Raw genomic sequence first — 25,091 nt, 5'->3', positions numbered from 1 at the left:
TTTCATACTTATAACGTTATAATTTTCTTATATAATATTTCATTGACTACAGTATTACTTCAATTAGTTAAATAGGATTTTTTGATTTACAAAAAAATTGAATGTGTAATATATTTTAAAATTCTGTACTATCGTTGGTTGTTAAGTTAGAAATCTGTTTTTATATATTTTATTTTTATTCTATTTACTTTCATTCAATGTATAAAAATTATATTATTTCTAAGAACGTAAATACATTTTGTGATATTTATACATTTTAATTGTTTAGCTTTGGAATATATTTCTCTTAAATAAAACAATCATCTAAACATTCTCCAGTGCACTTCTTTCTTCTCGCTTTCATTGTGCACTGATTTTATTCAGTTGGTCCGTGCCGCGTGCCCCATAGATTTTCCAATGATTTGAGGTCCAGGCGGCGTCGCCTTGCACTGGCCGGGGTATCGAATATTTCATAATAATAAGTGGGCCCGCCGATTGAGACCTGAACCTGAGCCTTGGCGACGCGACCTACAGCAGACCAACTTTCCGGACCCTGGCCAGGGTCCGCTGGCCATTAAAAGCGAAAGTCGTAAAAAACGGTCGGTTTATGCCCACTCTGCTCATATGCAAAATCAACACAATTTTCAAACGCCAAGTCAGGCTGCTTAATTTTATTTACTCACTGCCATTTGAAACAATGGCCGGGCATTTGAAACGCTCACTCAGACCCATAAAACACAAAACCGAATGCTCGTTGGAGCCCAGCTAAAAATTTTATAGCATCTTCCAATCACGCGAAAGGAATTGCGTTGAAAATACGCTGAAATGTTTATGACGGATGAATGTGCCAGATCCGAATCGCACACACAGTTTCGCTTTTGCCCATGCCAAATCAAGTTTCTACGTATTCATACTTATAATCTTTTAGAAAAAGTTACCAAATTGCCAGCGAAACAAAGAAGATAGGTTGGCTTTTTATTGGCCAGGCTTTTATGCCCCCATTTAGTGATGGTCTTTATGAGCCCTGTTGATTGCCAATGAAATCATGCCGAGTTTGGAATCTTGTCTCATGAATCGAATGGCAGATGATTTAAGGTCCGGTTTTATGATGTATGTATCACATAATGAGCTGGCTGTTTAACATCAAAATATGTTAAAAATAGGTTAAAATCTATCGATCCATTTTAATTTTCAAATTAAATATTTGTGTTGCTTTTTAAATTTAAAAAGAAGCAAAAAACATATATACAAAAACGTGTTTTAAATTAAAAAATTATTTATATATATATATTTTATGGTTTTCTGGGCATCCATTGAGGCCATAAACACACCCTAAGAAGCATTTCTATACTATGTATCGAATAAATATGTAAATCTTTTATAAGCTGCTTGAAAACGGAATTCATAGTTATCTCTGCTGGCTTTTGGGGGATTCCATGCCAACCGGCGCTTCCTGTTCGAATCGGAGGGAAAACTTTTACTGCCGGTAACAATGTTGCAAAGTTGTTAAGTTCCACGTTAGGAACAAGCGCATTACATACATTCCAATTGTCCCGACAAAATCGTGCCCGGCCATCTAATCGCGAATGGGAAACAATATCTATGCTAATCTGGCTACAAGATCATTGACAATAAAATGGGTTTCCCTCCCTCGGAAAAAAAAAATTGGGAACAAGAACCTGTAGCCGAAAGTACAAGCCACAACAAATAATGAGCCGTAATGAGCAATGATCGCCACACAATTAGCCAAATTTCGCTGTTGTTGTTGCCATTGCATTCTGGCAAGTTTATTTTTTTGGGACAAATTAAAACAAAATGAAAAACAAACAGAGGGAGGCTGGAAAAAAATACACGAAATTAAACAAACATTGAGGATTTATATGGCCCGGCACTTGGCGAGGTTTCTTCGTACTTGGAAATTGCCGGAAAATTACAAGAAAATCGTGCAACTCTTGTTTACTCTCTGAGAGAGAGAAAAAAAAGTACACCGAAAATAAAATGTGATATTATTTTAAGTTTACATTGATGAGAAAAGGTATTAAGTTTAAAGAATTTTATAAAATTTTTGGGAAATAAAGTAAAGTAAAAAGCGAAATTCTATAATAATAATAAATAACAAATTAATTTTTTCATTTATTTTCTGTGTAGATAAAATCGAAATGTAGGCATGAAAAGCCACAGCTCAGTTTGTATCGGTGGACTTTCCAACAAATTTAAACGTTACATGCGAGTAGATTTCAACGCGATCCGATCATCGATTGCTCGTGCACCCACACAGATACTCATGACTACACTGAAAGGCCGCGGGGCATGATGCAATGCCGCAACTCCTTTTGCCCTCAGGTGCCGCTTTTCACTTTCCGCCCGTTCAATCCGCTCAATCCGTTCAATTGGCAATTGGCCAAACAAAGTCAGTCAAGTCAGAGTCAGTCATTTTTAGTGACTCGACTACGACTTTTGTTGATTTCAACGATTGGCGTACCGAATAACTGCAACTGTCATTTTCTATTCGCGAATTTCTGTGGCGACCTGCTGGGCTTGCCTTCTTCTGGCTACAGTTTCCAACAGCCATACGAAATGGCTTTAACACAAAAAAAAACAATTCTTGGCTGCCTGTCGAGAGGCGAAATGTCAATTTGGCGTTGTTTACTTTTTGCCAAAAAAAAAACCTTTAATTTTAGCTTTTGGACTTTTGAGTTGCATTCGTTGCGCCTTCAATTGCCGCAATTTAGCTGGAAACACGCCCCTGCCACCTCAACTCCCTTCCCCCTGCCACCTACCAAAATTCGCTTTAGGCGCGCCATTGAGTGTTAATTAAGCATTTATTCAGCATTGGGTGTCAAAGTTGGCTCTAAAGAGTCGAAAATTAATGCCAGTTTGTGTCGATTTTCCTTTGTTATCAATTGAAAATTTATTTTCGTTTTCATTCGCTGCCTGATTTCGATTTTGATTTCGATTTCGGCCATAAAGTTAAAGTCCAAGGCGCAACTTCATCGATCATTGTCTGTGGCATTGTCAGAAAAGCATACACAAATAAAATGCCAGAGGCCCAAAAAGGTTGATATGCCTTCCTTGATGACTTGAGAGACAGCTCTCGTCTTAGATGAATCATATCCCGCCTCACTCCGCCACTCAACCAGCCAGTCCGAAATCACAAGCATTTTTAATTGGTCAATAAAAAGCGGCACGTTGGCTATAATAACAGAGGAAATGCCAGAATTACCGCATTTAATTTGCATATTTTGCTTCGGAAATTTGACAGTTTAATGTGGCTTATTGGTGTGTAAAATTTCAAATTAAAGTCAAATCAGTGCGAACCTGAATGGAAGTGTTGTTCAAATTACTTAATATGTTTTTTTTTTAACTATTTATGGTGCTGGCTTAAGTTTGTTTAAGGGTGTGAACCATTGTCTCAAATGTTTAGGGTTGGGCCTAAGGAGTGAATAAGGAAAAGTATTTTAAACGGTTTGTTTTAAATTTAAACATTTTTGATAAAGCTTACCCTCTTAAGCCTAGCTATGTTTCGTTTAGTTTTTAATTATGAACAAACATCTATTTTTAAAATATTTGTAGTGTTAAGAAAGCAATGATATATATGTTTTTGCGATTGTATAACAGTTATTTACGAATATTTTTCTATTAGACAGTAATAATTTAATGTTTTCTATCCGTTGCTCGTTTAAAAATATATATAAAATATATATATATATATATAGTGCTATGTTAGCTAGTCATTAGACTAATAATTAATTAATATTTCATGTATCTTTAACATTAACCTAAAACACTAGAATATGATAGAGGATGAGTGTTAAGTGTTAATTGAACTTTGGCCACCCTGTCGCCTCTGAAGCGCTGGCTTAAAGTGCGCTAACCTTAATCGGCGTAGGAAGTGCAACGGTAAACATTATCAAGTAGCGCCTGGCTGGGCGGTGGGTCGAAAGGGGGCGTAACCGGTGGGAGGTGGTGCTGAGGGGGTGGGGCTGCGTGAGCTAGGAGACCGCGATGTCGACAAGCTGATAACCATCGCCCAGTACAATGGGGCAGACTCTTCGAGCCGGCTGCTTCCTCCTCCTGAATGTTGCTGTTGCAAGTGTTGCTGCTGCTGCCGTTGCTGCTGCTGTTGTTGCTGCTGCTGCTGTTGCTTCTGCTGCTGCAGTCAATGTGCCAGTTAGGCAGTCAACTATGCGTGTCTCTGTATGCGCAACCTGCAACACTTTCAAACAACTTTATCAAGCCGGAATCTCAACTGACTGAATGACTGACTGACTGACTGAATGACTGACGTGGTCTTGATTGAAATGCGACGAGAGCGTCGACAAGCCGAGTGGGTGGCAGCCGGGAAATGGAAAATGGTAGTTGGTATAAATGGGTGGCTGCTGGTGCTCGGTGCGTATGTATTAATTAGTGTCAAGTGTTGTCGCTTTGAGTTACGCGCCCAGGGGACTGCCAACGTCAGCGATAACACAAAGCGATAGTAACAGCCACTTGTTTGCCCAGCTCCCGAATGAAACCACCTCCCCACTATCCCTACCAACTACCAATCTCATTTTCCCGGCAATATAATCGATGATGACACGTTTCGGCTTTTGTCCATGCGCAAGAGCCTTGTGGAACTGCAGCTGGCTGCAGCCTGCAAATTGCAGGCTAGACACCAAGTATGTAGTGTATGTGCGAGTGTGCAAATTTATAAACACTCTCCTCTCTGGATACTGTAATATTTTTTGCGCATCCAATTACATTTATGTGCTCGTAAACTAAAAATTCTGCACAGCTTGCAAACCGGGTTGCTTCACAATAATTATAAGCCCAAGAGGTTGGCTACCCTAGATGACGATGGCGATGCCGATGCCGATGACCAGATGCCTACTAGGTGCCGCATCACATGTGCTATGCGCTCGGTGGGCCTGTGGGAGCGGCCGTTTAGTGGAGTGGGTCTGTCATGAGTTATATTTTATACACTTCCTGATTTATGGGGGGAAAAATATAGTACAAATCTTAAATGAAACCGCTTCCGGAGCTGTTAGGGAAAACTAATCTGGTATTAATTTCCTCTAAGCACTACTTGGAGAGGGCTGTAAAAGTCAAAGATTCCAGCGGAGATTGGGAAACCATTAAAATACTTTGCTCCCATTTAAATTTATATTTATTGTGCAATAAAAATATATATTGCTTTTTGCTCAAAGAGAGTAATTATCTATGCTTTTTAAAAAATATTAAAAGTATTATAGATCCCACCAAGAGGTTTCCCTTTTTAGAACCGACAAATACTAACTTATAACTTAACCCTTTTCTTCTGGTTTCATAAAAAACAATAACTAACGAAAAAATTGTTAGGAAATTTTTTAATTGCAATCATTTTTGGTTTTTTTTTTTTACTTTATCAGTTTTCATTTTTAATTTTGTTTAATACAAAGTTTAATGTTTTAATGTTTTCTTTAGCTGGCAGCATTCGAAATTTGAAGAAATAACAAATAGACCATTCTACAGAAAGCTTTATTTACTCAAATACAATAATACAATAATAAAAACTGCTATGAATATGATTAGCATCTGCAGGTGCTAGGACTGAGCTCAAGGAAATTGATTTTTATAACCCAAGATATACAGAAAAACGTTTTTCTGAATTTTGATGATCACCCGCAGAAATCCTTGGGGAAGTATCAGTCAAACAGGCTAACCCCAAATTTGAGAGTCATCAAAATCGGCTTAGTACCATGTGGGCTTTGGCCGAAAATCTTGTCCACTTTCATTTCAAGTTTGGAGGGAAATCTCATTGGAATCACTGCCAAAAAAAAGACAGCCCACATACGGCTGCGAAGCTCTTAAACTATAACTACGCCCCGAACACCAAACACCAAACACAAAACACCACACAACCAACACCAGAAAACAACATTAACCGCAATGGATATTGCAGCCAGGCATTGATTGGTTTTTCATTTTCGCTGCCCCCAAAATGGTGAAGAGCTAACACACAGATGGATATAGATATATATATATATATTACCAATGCAGGTTGTGCGGTGTGAAAATTGTTTTGGCCCGGGGCCTTTGGGAGAGATACAGAATTATGTGGCACTTTCATATGGCAATAACGAAGCATGTGAATGGCAAAGCCAATTGCAGTTGCTGTTTTTATTTTCTAGTTCACGAGTCGGCCGATTTCAAGGCTGCCACCGGCCAGGCCAAGTGGCAATTAAAATTCTTTCGCTTTTAATGCCCGATATGCGAGGCATGAAATTAAAACATGTTTTCTCAATCTTGGTTAATGAATTTCCATGCTTTTTGGTCCGCACCCTTTAAATACTGTTTAGGGTCCGTTGTCAGTTTAATAATCAATTATGTTTGTACGTGTTGTCATTGACCTTCAATCTGGTCCAAAAGATCTTTATACGGATACACATCCACATCCACATCCACACCCAGCCCTAATAGATCAGGCAATTACCCGATTTTAAAGCCTCTTAGCTTCTTTTATTTCCCATCTATTTATGAAATTATAATTTGATATTTCAACATAGTTGTCAATCACAGCTGTCGCTGTTGTTGTGCTTTTTGTTGTTTCTCGAACGACCTCTTTTTTTTTTGGTCTGGGCGTGGCAGAGGCACAGGTATCGGGTCTCTTTTGTTGGCGTTATTAATTTGATCGTTAGGTTTTCTTGTCTGCCGCTACAACGGCTGCCGTTTGACACGATGATGGGTCTCCGTCTCCCTCAGCTTTAAACACACTTCAACATCATTTGGACAGCCAGCAGCCCCCGTATTCTGAGGCCTTTGTTGGCAGAAATTTAATAAAAAAAAAAAATATAAATGCGGACGGAAAAAATACTTTGTACGGCCCACGCACTTGTCATAATAGATTCGTTTATAATTTTATTTGCTTTGGATTTTTTCTACTTTTTGAAAATATTGTATGCAGGTTGTTTTTGGCTGGGCTTGCCACACGAGCATTAATCGTAAGCGGCTTTTGTGCCCATGAACAGATTTAAATGCTAAATGCGGTGGTGAGGGCTTTACGTACCTCATAAATCCATGGACAGGTTCTGAAATAGGAAAAAGATACAACACATTAATTTATTATTTATTGCATTAAATGGAATTGCATTTATGTTGGAGTCAGCTTACTTAATTTATGGCAGGTTTCATAAAATCATTCATATAATCAACTTAGCAAATGGGCTCTTACATTTTTTTAAGCCAAGGAAATCTATAATTTTCTAAGACAAATAAAACAATAATTATGGATGATCCAATATAATGTGATATAAAACTATGTTTGGCTTTAGACATTTTTGTGTCTTACGAGAGATTGTGTACATAATAGTTCATAGATTTTGTAAAAATCCCCTGATATTCTTAGCAACTCACACACAATTTCCCGTGCGTAATCGTTTCCACAAAATTTTACACGCACAACTGTACCCTAAAACAGCATTTGCACTTGCGTAAAAAAAAAAATGCATGCCAAAAGTGTTGCCTACTTCAGGGCGTTCAAGCATCATCCTCGACATGAGGAACATTCTAATGAACATATACAAAAATCTCAAGTGCTAGACGCGACGATGACGCGACGCTTTTGCCACCTAGCCATGCCCCCATCTGCCCTACGCCCCTATGATTCCTTTTTTCCCCATATTTTGATTCGTATCCCCCCAAGGGAATGTGTCTGGGCTTGAGTCTGTCTGTCTAGCCATTGCGAAGATTGCGTTTAAATGCTGGCATTGTTGTCGTTTCGGGACCCCGTTCTACTGCAAGTCTCCGAGGCTCAAGACAATTGAGTCTGAGAGCGTAATTTGCAACTGCCTGAGACGGCCAAGGAATTGGAGTTGGAGGATGAAGGATGGAGTCCCCAGGATGCAGGCCCTCCGAATCCCAAGGCCCAACTTTGGCAGGATACGGTGCAGACACAAGTGCAGCCAGCGCCTAATGAGTGAGGGAATCGGGAAGCTGTCCTGGTTCCCCAACTTCTCTGTGACATGTTGTTGCCGAGGCTGCTGTTGCTTTTGCCCGGCTGCATTTTGCATCCAACGGCCGCTGCAGGCGAATGCACCGAAAAAGCAACACAGCCGCACGGCTCTGTTTGCACAGTAGCCTGCCTTTTGGTTTCGAGGAGTCTGGGTGGCAGAAAACCCACCATCCACCATCCAGAATCCAGCACCCAGCACCTACAACTGGAGATGGAGCTGGAGCTGCAGTTGGACCCGATGCAGACATCGTCCTGTGGCATACCCAACAGGCGTTAATAATCATTCTTGTTTTTCGCTTTTTCCGCACAAAAAAACAAAAAACAAAACAAGAAAAATGCAACGAGTGTTTTTTTCAACTTTTTATGTTGTTTTGTTGGTTGTGGAATTGCTGTTTTTGATACCCTGGAAACTATGAATCGCAAGGGTTTTTTCGAACCCTGATAATCTGTTACATATTATAAATCAATATTTTTCTCAAGAGATTTGAAACCAAATGCGTTAAAAGGTTTGCTTCGTTTATGGCCTACTTAAAAATAAATTTAAATGTTTAACTACGCTTCCTATTTTTATCAACCAATTGAAGTAATAAGTTTGTTTAATTTTAAAACAATAATAAACCTTGTGATAAACTTAATTTACAATATGTTAAATATCCTTAAAGGATATCCTTCAAGTCCTTATACATAAACCTAAACGTTTTTTTTTATGTTTCAAGTTTATCCTTTTGGGCCTTGGATTTCATTATTTTTTTTTGCGAAACTTTTTATTTTGTGCAGTCAGACGACGACGTCATAGAGAGTGCATTGACTGAAGTCTACAAAAAAATAAAAATGCAGAAACCGAAAAAAAAGAAAAGCAACCGAAACCGAGCCAAAACGGCAAGTGTGTGGAGGTGGCTGCTGCAGTCTGGTGTTGGCTGCTGCATCTTTTGTTGATATGTAGCGACATGCACAGTGCAGTTTTCCAGGAAAATTCTGCATGAAAGGGGGAGGTGGGTGGTGGAAAAACTCAGCCCAGCCGAGTGCAACCAAAGTTCAGTAGCTGGCAGCTTTTTGTCTCACAGGAAGCGTTTTAGCTGCGAACTAAAACAAAAAGTTGTTTGCCATAATTAAGACTTGGCTTTTGGCTTAGACCCAGGCTTCAGTTAAGTGTTATTAGTTGAGGCATTTCTTTTTCGGCCATTGTATCCCAGGGTTTTGGTTGGCGGAAGTGGCAAGGAAGGAAGTTGCCAAGGAAGCGGGGCAGGATGAGGATCAGGATGAGGATGAGGAAACGGCGGAGTCGTTGCACTTGTTAATTGCCGCGCCAGACTTTTCCCACCCGCGAACGCACTCCGCGCCGGCCAGAGTCAAACAGTTTTGTCCTCGAATTGAGACCACCTGCTTGGACGGCACAAGAAAAAAATATCTACCCGTGATGCAAAGAAACTTGTATATATTTTATGAAATTAAAAATTATTCGTAAAGCTTTTTGTAACCGATTGAGCTAATTTAACAATTATTTAATCCTAAATTTTTATAAAAATGTGTTCTTATACTTATGGCCTTTAAGATTAAATCTTTATAACTTCCTAAAATTATTGTTATATAAAATTTTTTAAACAATTAATTATATTTTTTTGCTTAATTTATCAGGAATATACACAAAAAATCGATAGTCTTTTTCTCTCTGTGCTTGCGTGGAATTGTTTGGGCCACGTAAATCATTAAATGCCGAATGGCCGGCAAAGAAAACATTTGGCGAAATTTCAGGCACCAGTGAAGCCTGAAACAAAGGAATACATTTAATAGGAGTATTTCCTTCTTTATACACATTTTTTCGCTTGAAAAACTTCCCCAGGAGCGGAAAGGAAGGCAGGAAACTTGCAGCAGGCGACTGGTTTTTCTGTATTTTGTGTTTTTTCTGCGCGACTTTGGCGGCTTTGCTTCGGCGGTTATTAGTCGCTGGCTGCACGCGAATTTGCTTTATTTTCGATGCTGCTGCTGCTATGGTTGTTGTTTTGTTGCTGGCGATGCAGCAACCAAAATCCAATTAGCTGCTCAAAAAGTTTTGCCAATGTGCGCAGAAAATTTAATTAATGTTGACACAAGTTGAGGCCAAAACTGAACTGAATTGAATTTGGTTTTCGCGTGGAGAGGTGAGGAGAAAGGAGAAAGCCGGGATGGTGATTGAGATGCCGGTTTTTTGCTGATAAATATGCTGGAAAAACTGCACATAATTGTTTTCGGTGACCTTTCACCACTTGGCCTTTTTTTGCTTGGCAAAAGTTGTGAGTAGAAATAAACTTATTATTGAGAATAATTTGTCCATGCTTTTTCTATAAATTTTAAATGTAATAAATAACTAGACTATTTTTGAGGGAGATCTAAATGAATCGTTATTCAAAAACATGAGAAACATATATAGGCATTTCGTAACCTTATATGGTATGTTTAAAATCAAAGAGGTCAAAAAACAACCAACGTTTTTTTTAGAAAATCAAATTATAAAAAATTATGATTCAAAAATATTAAAATTGGTTATTGACGAAACGAACAAGCATAATTCTAATAACTGAGAGCTTTAACTACTATTTTTAAGAAAAATTTGAATATATTTTTACATATTGTTTTTACCACAAAAATATTCAATTCTTACTTTTTGCCTTTAATTTGCTTAAAGTTTTGTAAAAGCATACCCCACCTTTTTGTTGGCCAGGTCACCTGTCATTTTGGCAGAACAACTTGGCCAACAACAGTCCACCATTAAAGGTGGATGAGCAGAGAGTCAAGTCAATAGCTCAAACCAGCTACGAATGTTAACCAGACCTCACTTGATCCAAAAATAAAGAAAAGAAAAGAAAAAAAAACACAAAAATAGAGCATAGCCAGGTGCGGGTATTTCAGTTGGACTTTTCCGCTTGCCTCCTCTCTGTCCAAACATTTCCCAGGGGGCCGGGCCACCAAAATGGACGCGGCCGCAGCTTTTCAAGCGTTAAAACATAAAAATGTCATTAACACTCAACAGATTTCTGGTGCGCCAACGGCCAAAAGCAACAACGGCCAACAACAATCGGCTTAAATGGCCAATAACAAATTGTTGCAAATGTTCGTTGCAAAGAGTTAAGAGTTAAAAAAAAAGAAAAAAATGGCAAAGAACAGCAACGCAAAAGTTTTTTCCTTTTAGTTTTCCTAGTGCTTTATTTTATTTTGTTTGCTGGCTGTTTAGGTGTAGACTTAAATTTATTTGACGCTTAAACCCGACTCGCAGACAAGAAAATGACACAGAAACCGAGTTAAGCCACGGAACGCGCTTAAGCCGAATAGCGAGCCAGGCTCGAAGCTTGGAGGTCGTTTATTGTCGCTGGCCCAAAGGGGGTGGCCGTGGCTGGGGGCGGGATTGGGTATCATTTACGCCATAATTTGTCCCAAGCGAAATATTTTCCTTAATGGTTTTTAATGAGCGGGTTGAAAGTGTTCGGCTACGGACGGAGGTGTTGAGAAATATGCCTGATTTATAGAAGCTGCAGTCTGTGTTTAACGGCGGTGCCGATTCGCAACGAGCTTGCTGAGATTTTTGGGCGTTCCTAGGCAACCTACATAATAGACCCGGGAGGTGTTCTCCTCCAATCGGCGACCGCACTATCAATCGTTAATAGATTTGGTTTCTTCCGAGCAAAATATCTTAGATCTCAGAATCTGGAACAGCTCAATGTGGATCCGATTGAGGCGTGCCGAGAAAGTGTTTCTGAAAAATGAGAAAAGTTTTTTGCCATCTTAAAATAGTGGGTATTATCTCATTAAGATAATAAAGTTTACTTTGACCTGAATTGCCTTGATGTTCCACAACTATTGAGTAAGGAAATACGACCAGCATTGACCTTTAGTGTGTCAGATAAAAATCGATGATTTAAAATGCACAATTTTTGGGAATGCCTATTTTATGCCTAAGTCTCTGACATTTAGCACCTTGATCATGTTTAATTTCTCATTCTTCAAAGAACTTTTGTCCATTTTTCTTAAAATTTGTTCCACTTTCTTTAAACTCACCCTTTACTTTTTTGGGTGATAATAAATATGCCCCATTTACTTTCCCTCCTTTTTTTGTTCCTCTTTTTAATGTTGACTCCTCTTGAATTTTCCATTGGTTGCACAATCTTCGAAAAATCTTTTTTAAGCCATATCAGGTCAGTTCCTTTCCCATGATCAGCACCATATCACCTGCATTGCCGACTTCCTTCGGCCTTCCAATTACACTTCTGATTGCCTGCTAACTGTTCACATCCTTATATGACTACGTGTTGACAACAAAATTAATTCAAATTAGCAGGGTGAATAAAACGAACCCACTTCGAGATCCAAGGTTAGCGCAATTTCAACAGCTCCGACTTTGCGTGTTGGCAGCTTTTCTCTTTTTTTTGCAGCTGCCCAGCAAATTAAAATTAAAGTACCCACAGCATGTAACAACAATAACCGAGAACAACGACGGGTAATTGGATTTGCCTGAGCTTCAGATGCCGGGTTAATCGGGATTCTGAATAATAAAACGTTCAGTTTATTTTATTATTAACCATGGACATAATTGGCACACGTTGGCTTGGCTAATCTCAGTCCGATTCTCACCATTTTCCTTTCAATTACCCCCTTTGCCAGGTGAATGATTAGCCTCGATTGACGGTGACTGAGGGCAAACAGTGGCTGCCAACTATCTATCGCCCATGTCGCTCCTGCCGAAATGAGACATTAATCTCAGTTAGGTTTATCTTTGATGCATAATAAATGAGTCGCTTTGGCCGGCTAAAAGCAGCTATTTATTAAATGCGGCTACTCAAAAAAGCCGGATAGATGGGGCCGGCCCACGGTCCGGCGATCTTATTAACCCACTTCCCCTCGATGACTACCTAAAATGTGGCCAAAAGGAAGCACCAAAATCAACATCTCCAGCAACTTGAATACGTCTTGTGTTTGCATTTGCATTCCTTCCTGCCTGATTTTCGTTTCCTTTTCTTTTCACTCGCCACCCAAAATACGACGAAAAAAAAAATAAAAGAAAATCTGCTCATGCACAAAGTAAACATGGCGAAATAAGAGAGCAAAAATTGCAATCACTTTCGGCCAAGTCCGCAGTCTCAACCCTGAGCAAACAGCCGCCAGCATCAATCTTCTAATGCGTTCAGCAATTTTTTGCGCTGTTCCAGCAGTTCTTTTTTACCCCAATGTTAATTTTTTTTCTTCCACTTTGGCGTTTTTTGGTGTTTACATTTAATGTGGGGAGTACCCTTTCCGATGTAAACTATAAAGAGAGATTAATGACTTTCTAACGTTTACTACTTAAAAGCTAAAGAAAGTTTATGTGATGTTAATTATATTTGAATGAAAAAATTTGGAATTATAATTAGTTCTTTGAATACTTTTAACAAAGTAAATGTATATATGGAGTATGATGTGATGAGCACAAATTTAAAATATATTTATTCTTCTTCAATATTTTAAAATCGGATTTAAAAAGTTGTAATTTCTGTAAAACTCAACTTTGAGTAAAAATCCCTTAAATCCCTTATCTTCAAGGAAACTTTAAATTGGTATATTTTGTTCGTCCAAAAGTCTACCTTTTATTTTGAAATTATAATTAACTTTAAATTTTTTCTGTTTAATAAAACTTTGTTTGGAAACTTGAGCTTAAAATATGTTTTAGCTTATAGTGCGATGTTTGCTTTTAAATTTTTTTTAACAAGGCCTTAAGTCTTATTAAAACTAAAATATTCCGTTCATTATATAATAATCAGCATAATTGAAATACGAAAATATACATTCTTTAAGAATTATAGTACGCGAAAAAACAAATTTTTAAATAGGGTATCGATATCTTCGTTATTGAGTTACCTTGTCCTGTCTTGTCTGTTAAAGATTTTTCACTTCCCTGGCCTGCCGAAAACAGATTTCTGTGCTACATTTTGGGCTCACAGAGAGCCGAATTGACTTGTTGTCACGCCCCCTCATAACCTGGCCCCCTTTAGCGATCCCTTTGCTGCGACGGCGACATGCAAATTTATGAAAGCCGCTTGTGTTCCTTTTGGTTTTGCTGTGCTCTCGTGTATTAATTTTTGCTGCTGCCGTTGCTGTTGTTTATTGATGCCGTTGGCGGGACTGCGGACACGCCACTACAGCTGAAGAAGTTGGAGCTGGAAGTTGAGGCCGGAGCTTGGAGCTTCGAGCTGGAGATTCGAGCTTGTTTTCGTGCGGAGAACGTTGTTAATAATTCGCTCGCATTACGCTCCGATCTCGAGGAAGATGTCGTCTTAATGACTTCATTAATATTGAGTAAAACACAGCGCATACAGTGCAGGGGCACGGGGGGTAATAAAGTGCAACCAAAGCAGGCCAAAGGAAATGGCAAATGCAAAAGAAGTCGACAAGAAATTCGCGCTCAATTGCCGGAGTGCCGAAAACCCAAACCGAAATGCTTCACTTGCTTCGATTCAAGTTCCACTTGAAGTTACCCCAACTCCAACTCCACCTCCTTGGATTTGGCTTTGGATTTTTGTTGTTGCTGCCATTTCCGCTGAGGACGCAAATTGATGAGACAGCAACAATAGCTGCCTCTCTGTCCCGCCAACTAGGTGGTGTAATTAAAATTAATTCGAAACCCAAGCGGTAAATCAGTGAGGAAGCGAAGCGTTTGGGGAATTATACACCTGATCAACGCAGAGCGCAGAAAACGTATTTCATATTAATTACAATCATGCTGACTTAGTGCTAGATTTTGTGTCGGATAAACATATTAATGGCGGGATTATACCTTTGCTGATTCATAATTTATTAGCTCTTATCTAAGCAATGCATTTGGAATATTTATTTTAAAATAATCTACATACCAATACTTTATTTGGTTTGGTTTTTTAAAACACATAACTATTTTATAAAAATTAAATTGCTAAGGGCCTGCTTTTTGTTTAATTTTCCTATAAAAGTTTTTTTGATTCCTAACTAAATAGGTAAATGTTCATAATCTTCGCATCATTTTTATTCCAAAGATTTCCCCTTTAAGAACTTATTCTTAAGTTTGGGCTACTTCATCCACATCTTCAAAAATTTTAGTTTCCTGCATCAAGTTTTAGCCAACTTTTTACGAGCTTCACCATCTTAAGTTTGTTTCTCGTTTAGTATCTGCTCAATTTCTGCGGTTTTCATTTAATGAACTGCTTCCCCACATTTTCAACTCTGTTGCATTTTCCTGGTATCAAAGCCATAAAACTTATAATGCTCCATGGCAATATACACGTCATCATCATCTGCCGCTGCAGCTGCGACTGAATCAGCAAAAGTGGAAGCGGTGGTGCGGCCTTATGTCACATCCGCGTGACGACATCAAGGCGAAATTAAAATAGCGACATTTTATTGAGTTGTCAGTTGCATGGAGCACATGCAAAAGCAACAGGCCACGCCCCCCACAGCCTCCCCCATTCCACCCATCGCAGCCAGTTGTGCCAGCCCACTTGCAGAACACACCCAAAAAAAAACAAAAAGTAAGCTGCGAAGCCAAAAAAAAAGAAAATACTTGATGCAAAGGAGTAGAGGCGACACATGTGTGTGAGCTAAAGGATGAGGTGCTGATATTGCAACGCCCCGCAGCCTGGCTATATGGAAAACATAAAGAAAAAATTCTTATCAAATTAAGATAATTCTCTGAAAGTGATGTATAAAAATTTTAATTTATTTTTTGATGGGTTTATATAAATTCCGTATTTTCTTAAAAAATAATCTCTGTAAAACAATTTTTACATCTTAAAATCAAGCTTTTTCTTTAAGTAAATTAAAAACTACAGAACAATAGTTTTTCTTTCTGTGTTCCCTGCTCTACACTTCCACACACCAAAAGCTTACGTTTTTTAATTCACAAAATGTACCAATATTTATTCCCAAACATGCTTGTGGGCGTCTACCGCTCCCACGTTCTCAGTGGGTGTGGTCGCCACTCTAGATTTATTTCCCCCACTTATTTTCTCCCAGTGCAGAGTTTATTTGTTAACCCCTGAGAGGCCAAGCGAACATACTGCATAATTTGGCAGAAATTAAAAACGAGGGTAATATCCATATATGTAACCATGTACTCGCCATTTAATATCCATATGCATATACATGATTATATATGTAGATCCGCATGCTTGCCAAACAAAAGAAGGGCGTTGAATTTGACACCTCCAGTGTAAAGAACAGAGCCGAGGGAAAAAGGCGAGAAAAGAAAAAACAAATAAAGGCCGCTGAAATAAAAACCCTTTTTCGACAGGCGAACGAAAGGAACTTGGTCGGTGCGTCCTGCTGGCTTTCTAAAAAATTCAGGGAAATATTCGCACTCATGTACTAACGCTAGAGAGGAGAGCGTGAGGGGATACAATAGTTGTTATTAAAAAAAGTCGGTAAAATATAAAATCTATTTCTCACTTTTCAAAAGGATTTTACTATTTCATCAATTTACATCCCAATGTTGGTTTACATTTTTTATTTTACTGTTTTTCACTATTTATTCACTAAAACCAATATGTTGAAGTGTTATTTGAAACTTTAAGAAGGAGGAAAGTATTAAATTGTACGTTATTGCCTATATTAATTTGATCCTAAATTGTATGGCATTAAATTTTTTTGGAAAATTGTTAGACAATTTATATATAGCCCTTTGTCCTAAGGGTAAAAGGTTGAAAATTTTATATATGGTAAAGCTTTTCTTTCACAAAAAATACTCTTTTTAAGTAGCATAAAAGTGAGATTTTAAACAGACAACCTTATCTACTATTTAAAAGACTTAACTCACCATTTCCTGTCCCAAAAAACGAATTCTTCCCATCCCTAATTTTCATTCTCCGCTCCTGACGAACGACGCACGTCTGCTACGGACACACTTTGGCAATTCATTTAATTATTATATTATAACGCACACTTCTGCAACCCTGTGTGAAATATGTGTATACACTCACACAGCTGCATAATAATAAAGAGGAAAACGACCATAAAACGCTCGCACAAAAGTGCCAGGAAACTTGTGTAATTCATATCGCATAAAGCCAGGGGGAAGACAGCTCATCAGAGGGTGGAGAAAGGAAGAGGGGGTGGTGCGACCGCAAGGCAACTGAAGCACACAGATACCAACCGACCAACCGACCAACCGACCAACCAACCAGCCAACACACGGACATACTATATATTTTTACATGGCTTTGACAATCGAATCCGAATCCGAATCCGCTTCATCGTTCGCGTCCCTTGGCCATATCAATTGCACTCCGGCCGACAATGCTTGGCATTCTCCCCCCATTCCGCCAACCCTCCTCTTTTACCTTTACCTTTATGTTTTATTTTTTTTTTTCGATACGAAAACCACAAAATTACATTGAGTTGGGGCTGCTGCCGGTGGTATTGGCCCAAAGCCGAATGCCGAAAGCCCAATCCCAATCTCAACTTATCGCCGGCTCTGGTCATGTTAATTTTTAACCTCAGGCTTCAGCCAAATCGAAAGCTGATCGTATAAAATTACGCCTGACAGCGGACGCAGAGCGGTTATATGGCGGGATCTGTGGATTCGGGGATCGCAGATCGGTGATCGGAGCTGAACTGAACTGAACTGAGAACCGCAAAAGGTGACACTCCGATGGTTTGGGCCGCTCCCCTGTCGCTGTCACTATATATAGATTACATATAGATATCGTACAGTTGCTGATCTCTGACTTTTTTACCGGGGTGAAAAGTAAAAGTTTGGAGAATAAGTAGCTGGTTGCTTTTATTTTGGTTAATTGAGCACAGATGCAACGTCATGTAAATTAAAAAAGCTCTCTGTGAGTTCACAAAATTCTTTAAAATGTTCTTAAAATGCCTATTAATAATATATATATTTGAATGCAACATAAAATAACCCTGAATTAAGCCCTTCACTGCAATTCTCAATAACTTAAAGTGCTAGGGATATTTTCTTTTAACTTTATTGTTTGTTAGGATCTGACTGTGCGCTTTTCCAAAAGTTTGCAACTTTTACTCATTTTCATAAATCTTCAACAAGTTTTCATAATAACGAAACCATTAAATCTCCAAGTACCTCTTTTAATTAAAACCACTAACTAATAGGCAAAATAAATAATCTGATACGTAACCCCCCGGGGGAAACTTTCACCCGCTATAAAATCCTCTTTTGTAGCTCACTAATTAACTTCTACCCCATGGAAAAGCAGGAAATCTCTTGATCAATTTGCACGCAACTCAGCCAAAAATGGCAATATAAATGTGTGTACCGCCATTTATTGCGTAGGGTGCAGTCTTGTATTGTGTTGGCCAACCCAAATAGCGAAATCGCTGTGGGAATTAGCTGAAAACCCAATGACCAAAGGCTTGGAAATTGCGTGGGAGAGCTAACGCTAAAGGGATAACTGGTTTCATTTGGACGCGACCGCCTGTTGATTTGCCAGCGATCTAATACAATATTAATTCGGCAATAAAAATAGATTTTGTTGCCATAAATATGGACCGGGTAATAAACACAAAATGTGACACAATCAAAACGGCAAGCGGCTCATTTATTGATAACAGTTGGAGACCAATCAACCAGTTGGCTAAAATGTCTATTGGCCAAAGGCCGACGAGATTGGCCAGCAACCGGTTGGACATGGAATAACTTACTGGCACTGGGCGTGTTTAGCATACCGACTTTTTTTTTCATTTTTTAATGGCGCCAGCTTTAATAAGCATAAATAGCATACTTAATTGACAAATCAAAGGCAATTTGATAAATAAATGAACGCCATGGCGCACGCAAATCGAATCGCTTAGAATGCAGTTCAGACTTTGCTAACTAAGAGTCACTTTGACTAATGAATCAATTTGCCGGGGCCGCCAACCCAATGATGAAGTTCTTTATCCCCGATGAGCAAGCATGACTGTCTGATTATTTGCCCCTCACCCGCTTCTTTGAGCCTCGAACTAAGTTGAGTTGATTAGGGGAGCCCATTAATGGACAAGCTCACAGGATATGGGATACAAAGACTGTCCCAGACGGTTCACATGACGTCTCTGTTTGTTTGTTTCTGCCTCTCCCTTCAAATCTCTTCTTTTTAGTCGTCGTTCCTCAATTAATTGCAGCAAGGCAGAATAAAACAAAAAAACACAAAAAACAAAATAAACAAAAAAAAAAAATAACACAAAAACGAGTAAACACACAAGTAAAACCAAATGAAATCAACGAACCCAGGCCGGCAACAAAAGCAAAAGCTTAAGCTAAAGTTGAAATATACCGTTTAATGCCCAATGGCCACGCCTACTTTTCCCACACTATATAGCCAGACACGGCAGGCGGGGGGGAGGACGGGTGATGTGTGTGCGAAGGGGGTGAGTGGGTGGGGGGTTGGGGGTGCAGTGGAGAGGAGCGCTTAAAAATGCGTAAAAGAGTCAACTTTGACTGCAAACTGCAATGGGATGTTGTTTGAGTTGTTGTGATACCCTGTAGTGGCAGGATATGGAGTATATAAGTATTATTTAGCAAAGGAGAAACGAATATATAAACTTTCAGTATATTTTTTGTGCCAAATCTAGTTTAAATTACAAAATCTAGAAACTCTATATCTCTGATCTGTTTTTACAAAGCATTATTGTCAATAGAAAATGTGTAAGGACTTTAAAACATATTTGGGCTTAGAATCTTATATAATTTTACAGCATTTTTTTGATAAGCTTAACATTTTATTTTAGAAAAAAGTTCTTTGAGTTATTTTTAGTTTTTAATTGATTGTAAATATTTACTCACAATGCTGTTCAATATTCAGAAAAAAACCTTGTTATTATTAATAAGGCCCAACTATACCCCTACAAGGTATTTATTCATCGTATACTCGAAACAAAAAATGTATTTTTGATAAATAAATAATAATATTTCTCTATCAGACTTTTTAAAAAAATATTTGAGTACCATTTGATATTTTTAAACTTAACTAAAAGGTTTATGTGAGTGACATTGAGACTTCAGGAATTGTTCTTGCTAAGCATATAAAAATGTTCTTTTTTGCTGATGCAAAGTTCTTACGAGGACTTAGCATAAAAATATTTTTAATAAATCATTTTAATTATACTTGGTTAAATTTAGTAAGCAATAAAAAAGAAGAATGTCAAAACTGCAGTAACCATAATTCGATTCCTCATTTGCTCCTTTGCTCTGGTTGCTTTGCAGTTTTAGCTTCACTTTTAGCATTTTGCATGTTGTTTGCTCTACGTCTGTGTCTACGAGTTGATTGCATCACCACTGGCACCACTTGCCCCCCACCCAACTGAACTTTTACTGACAAACTTGTCGTTTTATGCCACTGATTAATAAATGAAAAGTTTTACCCAAGAAACAGGAACTTCTTGCTGACTTTAACGTTTCCATAAAATGTGCCAGAACTTCAATATTTTTTGGCAATGAAATTTTTGTAACATTGATTTTTAATTGCCGCATAGAATATTTGCTGAGCCACGAATAATGTTCTACTTTCGTTTCGATTTTGCCAAGTCAAGTGCAGACAGTGGATTTGGTCATTTGAGAAGCTTGCGAAAAGTACGTGAGTTATGGATAGGCACGTGCCGGAAAAATCGCACCTAGCTGGCCTGGCCATCTAATAAACAAGTTTGCTGGCCAGGGAACGCGTGCTTCCCCCATTTAACTCTCCATGGGCCGCATTTTCCAGCTGCCTGGCTAATCGGTTGCGTAATCTTAAACGCGACGCGGCAATTGAAATGGATTGCGGTGTCTTCGCGTTTGGCTTTGGCTACCTGGAGGAGAATCGGCAGCTGCCAGTGGCCAGTGGCCAGTGGCGTCTCCGAGGCCAGTTTTATATTCGTACATTTGTATCGCTTTTTGTTTTTTTGAGGCATTTGCGGAGCTTGTGGCCAGCTGTGTGTTTGGCCTGTCAATGGTCCTGACCCACAATCGATGCTCAAATTTCATTGCATTTCCCCCGTTTGCTTTAGCTGGCATTTTTTATATATATGTATATCTCGTTTTTTCTTTTGTAAACTTAATTTTACGGTTGGCCGTCTTAACGCCATCCAGTCTGGCATGGCTGGGCCATATAGACCCCAAATGCCCTCGTGTGTGTCCGTGTGTGGCAAGAATAGTTGCAGGCAACTGCAGCTAATTGCAGCCAGTTGCAAAAATAAAGACAGCAGCGGATTAAGGCAGGGGATCGGGGTGTAGAGGCTGCGCGGAGAATTTTGCGCCGTGGGTCATCATAAAAACATTATGGGAAGGCGCGCAAAACAAACAAAAGCCGGAGAATTACACCGAAGGAAATAAGATACACGAAGTGAAAGCAAAGAGCTGCCCATTTTATTGGTCAGAAATTTTTTTTTGCTTTAGAAGAAGGTTTTAGTATGGCAAGACTTCAAAACTATTGGGCAGCTTATTTAATTTAAATATGTTCGGAATAAATTTAAATACCTGAATCATTTTATTTAAACTTAAGCTAAATAGGATTAATTTTGCATCCCATATTTTAAACAACAATTCATACGCTGGATTTAAAGTAATTTCTTCATCAACGATTTTATTTAAATACACATGCGGTTGCACATATATTTATTGATTCTTTCATGGAGTTTTTTTAATAAAATCAATATTTGAACAAACAACTTGAAGATTTCAGTATTGCAAACGCACAAACAATATTTTAACAATTTGTATAAGGTAATCAAGCAAATAGCTATTTGAAGACACGGAAACTTATATGTTATATTCGTTTTTTTATGACATTAGTTTCTTTCCTACAAATGTTTGCGTTGAAGTCCTCTTTAAAATTTGTATTGCTGTAATGGCTGAATAATTACTATTTTTACGATGCTAACCTACTTTTTCGTTGCAATTGTTTTCCTCAGTGCCACTGCAACTGGTGGAATTTTTCAAAGGAATTGCAGCGAGAGCAGCAGCTGCAGATGGCGTTGTCACTGTGCAGTTTGACAGGGCAACATACGAAAGTTTGATGAGCTCGGCAGTGGCAACCGAGGGTCCCCATCTCCATCTCCATGTCCATCTCCCTCTCCCTCTGAAGCTCCAGCTCAAGCTCCGTATCCATTCGAGTCCCCAGTTCCCAGTTCCCCCTGATCCCCGTGCAAATCCCCAAGCCCAAACTCCATCCAAACCCCATCCAAACCCCATCTCTCACCCACATCTCTCATTCAGGCCTCGCACTCCCTTGGGCATGACGAATGTAGAGTCTCTTGGGTGGGTGTGTTCATGGGTTCTCTTCTCATCTCGGGGCCTTTACTCCATGCCCACCATATAGTTTTTCTTATTTTATACGTTTTCTTCTTCTTTTTTTTTTTTTTGCAGAAAGGTCAGGTTGTTGTATTGCCTATTGTTGGCGTCACGCCGCTTCAGCGATCCAAGTTGCCAGCGTGCGAACACGTTTCGCCCGCAGATTGGAGCGCACAGGTGTCTTGGCTTTAAGTTGGACCTCCATTTCCACTGACCGAAACCGAAACCGAAGCCAAAGCCCAACTCGTCGGTTGTGATTGGCTTTTAGCCGCTGTCGCCTGTCAAAGCTGGCTGGCGTTTTCGGATTTATTTTTAATAAAACTGATGTCATTTATTGGTGTACGTTTATTGTTTATTGTTGCTAAATGCCTGTCGAAGAGACTTTACCCAAGCACGAACATACTATGCTATACTATACATTTAAGTTCGTGTGGGCTGGCGTGAGATTGTGTCTACAGGGGTGAAACGAGATACACCGGCGATGTAAGGCAAACAATGTTAAAGCTTTGCCCAGCGAAACTCGATGTCAAGGACACCAGAAAATTGCCATTAAAAAGTGTCGTTAAAAATGTACAACTAATCATTCGATGCTTTCAAGAAACTACAATTGAATTCAATTATTGTTAGTATTGTAATAAAAACCTATTGTATATAATAACACGTTTGTTTTTCTTAGTAAATGCCAACAATTGTTAAAAGTTAATTTGATTTAACGGCCTGAATGTTAATAATAGGTTTATATGATATGATGCAATATCTTGATGTTTACAGAAGATTGTTAATAATAAAATTAAAGCCAAATAATAATTTGTATTTTCTGTAATTTACCTTTGAAAATATTTAACTTTACCTACCATGCTTTATAAAAACGAAATATCGAGTTAATTAGTTAATTAGTTGTTTCGGCAGCTCTTAAAATATGGAATTTAATTTAAAAAAATTAATGTGATTTGTTTTCTTAACAAAGGTTCTGATTATTATACATTTTTTTGTTATTCCAATTTTGTGCAGTTGGTTTATTTTTGTATTTATACACCTCAGATGTAAAGTGACCTCAAAAATCAGTTATTTTTAGGTTCTTAGACATAAATCCCCTCAAGACCATGCCCGCTGAGCTGTAGCTGCCAGCGTTGAGCACTCCATTCCATCTAAGACGTGCTCGTCTCAAAGTAAAAGGAAAGCTGCACCAAGATGCACTTCAGCTGCAGCCCGAAGACTGCACTTGGCGAATATCCGTGGCCACCTTGATGTGTCATCACTTGAGAGCGGTAGCCGGAGTCGAAAGTCGAACATCTCAATGATGGTGCTCCTCCGGTTCGCTCGCCAAAAAGGCAGCCGAACGCATTTTGCCAGCCACTCGAGTTCAACGATTATGAGAAATGTGTAACAGACGTGACTTTGATGTTGATGCGCCAGACAGCTTGGGAGCTGACAGAAGCTCCGATGTGGAACAGCTGTCACAAGTGCCGGGGCTTCGACATCTATCGATGGGGGCTGCTTGTAATGCAGTTTTAATAGCGGCCAAAAGCATTCCGGCCCTGACCTTCTTTATGGGCCAAAGCCGAAACTCTCGTTTTTCATCGCTCACGATGCGAAACGTTGCGTGCGTCTGCCATTTTCGCATCCATAATTAAAATGTGTGCGGCAAGTGGCAATTTTTAATTACAGCAGATAAACTTTTTCATAACCATCGTAGTCCGAACAAAAAAAAATGCTGACCACCCGGCGGGGACTCATCGAATTTAAATACGAGGTAGCAGCTGAGCATCGCCGGGGGCGACTATTAAACTTTTGTTAATTATCGCGATAAGGCAACAAGTTGTTGGCGCTACAGTTGGAACTGCCGGAGATCTTTGATACCAGCTGCCCCTGTTTGTTCATATTTTTTGTTTGTTTTTTGTGTTTTTTGTTATTTTTTATCGATGGAGCTGACTTTGATGGTGCCGGTTCAGCTTCAACTTTAACCCCAGCGATGGCTAATTGAAATGCACAGAGATGAAATCTGTGGGATGATTGATGGCGATGCCGTAAATATGTTTACATTGAACAATATTGATTGTTTATTGGAAAAAAGATGTTGTAAAACTATGATCTAACGACCTCGATAAAGTAAATGCAATCTTTTAATACCATTGTTAGGTTTTATTGTTCACCAAGATTTGCCTACTCTTATATCCGCTTACTAAACTTAAAATTATTAAATCCTATTAAACTTAAGCCAATACATTTTACAATTTACAATCTAGCGTTGCCATTAAATACCGACTGTTGTTTCATAATAAAGCCAAATATCTTAATAGTTCCCTTTAACTTTCCCATTAACTGAACTATAAACAAAACTGTTAATTCATGGGTCTAACAATGAAAAAGTTTTTGAAATGATTATTTAAAAGTGATACTATAAAAAATAGTCTAACTAAATTGAATTTCAAAAATTTTTGTTTTATATCATTTTTTTTTTAATTTTAAGCTGAAAGCTTTTGGGTTTGGTTATGGTAACACAATTAACTGCCTATAAATCTAGCAATTTCAGGATTACAATATTCTATCTTTTTTTGCATCCGTTAGACTTTTCTAACCTCCTCCGTCCGCCTTTCAACTTTGACCTTTTCGCACACTTTTTCTCTTTACGCGACTAATTGAAATGCATAGTGGCATAAATATGAAATCTTCTAATTGGCTGCGATCTGCGCTGCCATGGCTTTTTGCTTCAAGCATTTTTTTTTGCTGCTGGCACGTTGTCTGGCATGCAGTTACCTGCATTCGATCGCGCTCCCCCCAGCGCACCTGACCCCTCCATAATCCGTCCGCCGACGGCATGCACTTCCTTTTTGGGCTCATCTGGCAGCAAAGACGACGCATAGAAATTTTCTTTATAAATCAGTTGTTGTAGCTGCAAGT

At 38.8% G+C, this 25,091-nt stretch overlaps 1 protein-coding gene across 1 annotated transcript in view; it reads right to left on the bottom strand.

Moving 5' to 3' along the window:
* LOC128258788 (uncharacterized) overlaps positions 1-25,091 on the bottom strand; it is a 65,741-nt gene that overhangs the window by 33,723 nt on the left and 6,927 nt on the right. The window contains exon 2 of the mRNA XM_052990666.1: positions 7,004-7,025. The gene's annotated coding sequence lies outside the window, so the exon portion shown is untranslated. The remainder of the gene's footprint in view (positions 1-7,003; positions 7,026-25,091) is intronic.

This window comes from Drosophila gunungcola (assembly GCF_025200985.1).
Source record: "Drosophila gunungcola strain Sukarami chromosome 3L unlocalized genomic scaffold, Dgunungcola_SK_2 000003F, whole genome shotgun sequence".
In the NCBI taxonomy this organism is placed as follows: Eukaryota; Metazoa; Arthropoda; class Insecta; order Diptera; family Drosophilidae; genus Drosophila; species Drosophila gunungcola.
Note: the sequence above shows the minus strand (reverse complement) of the source record. Positions and strands in the feature narration are given on the sequence as shown.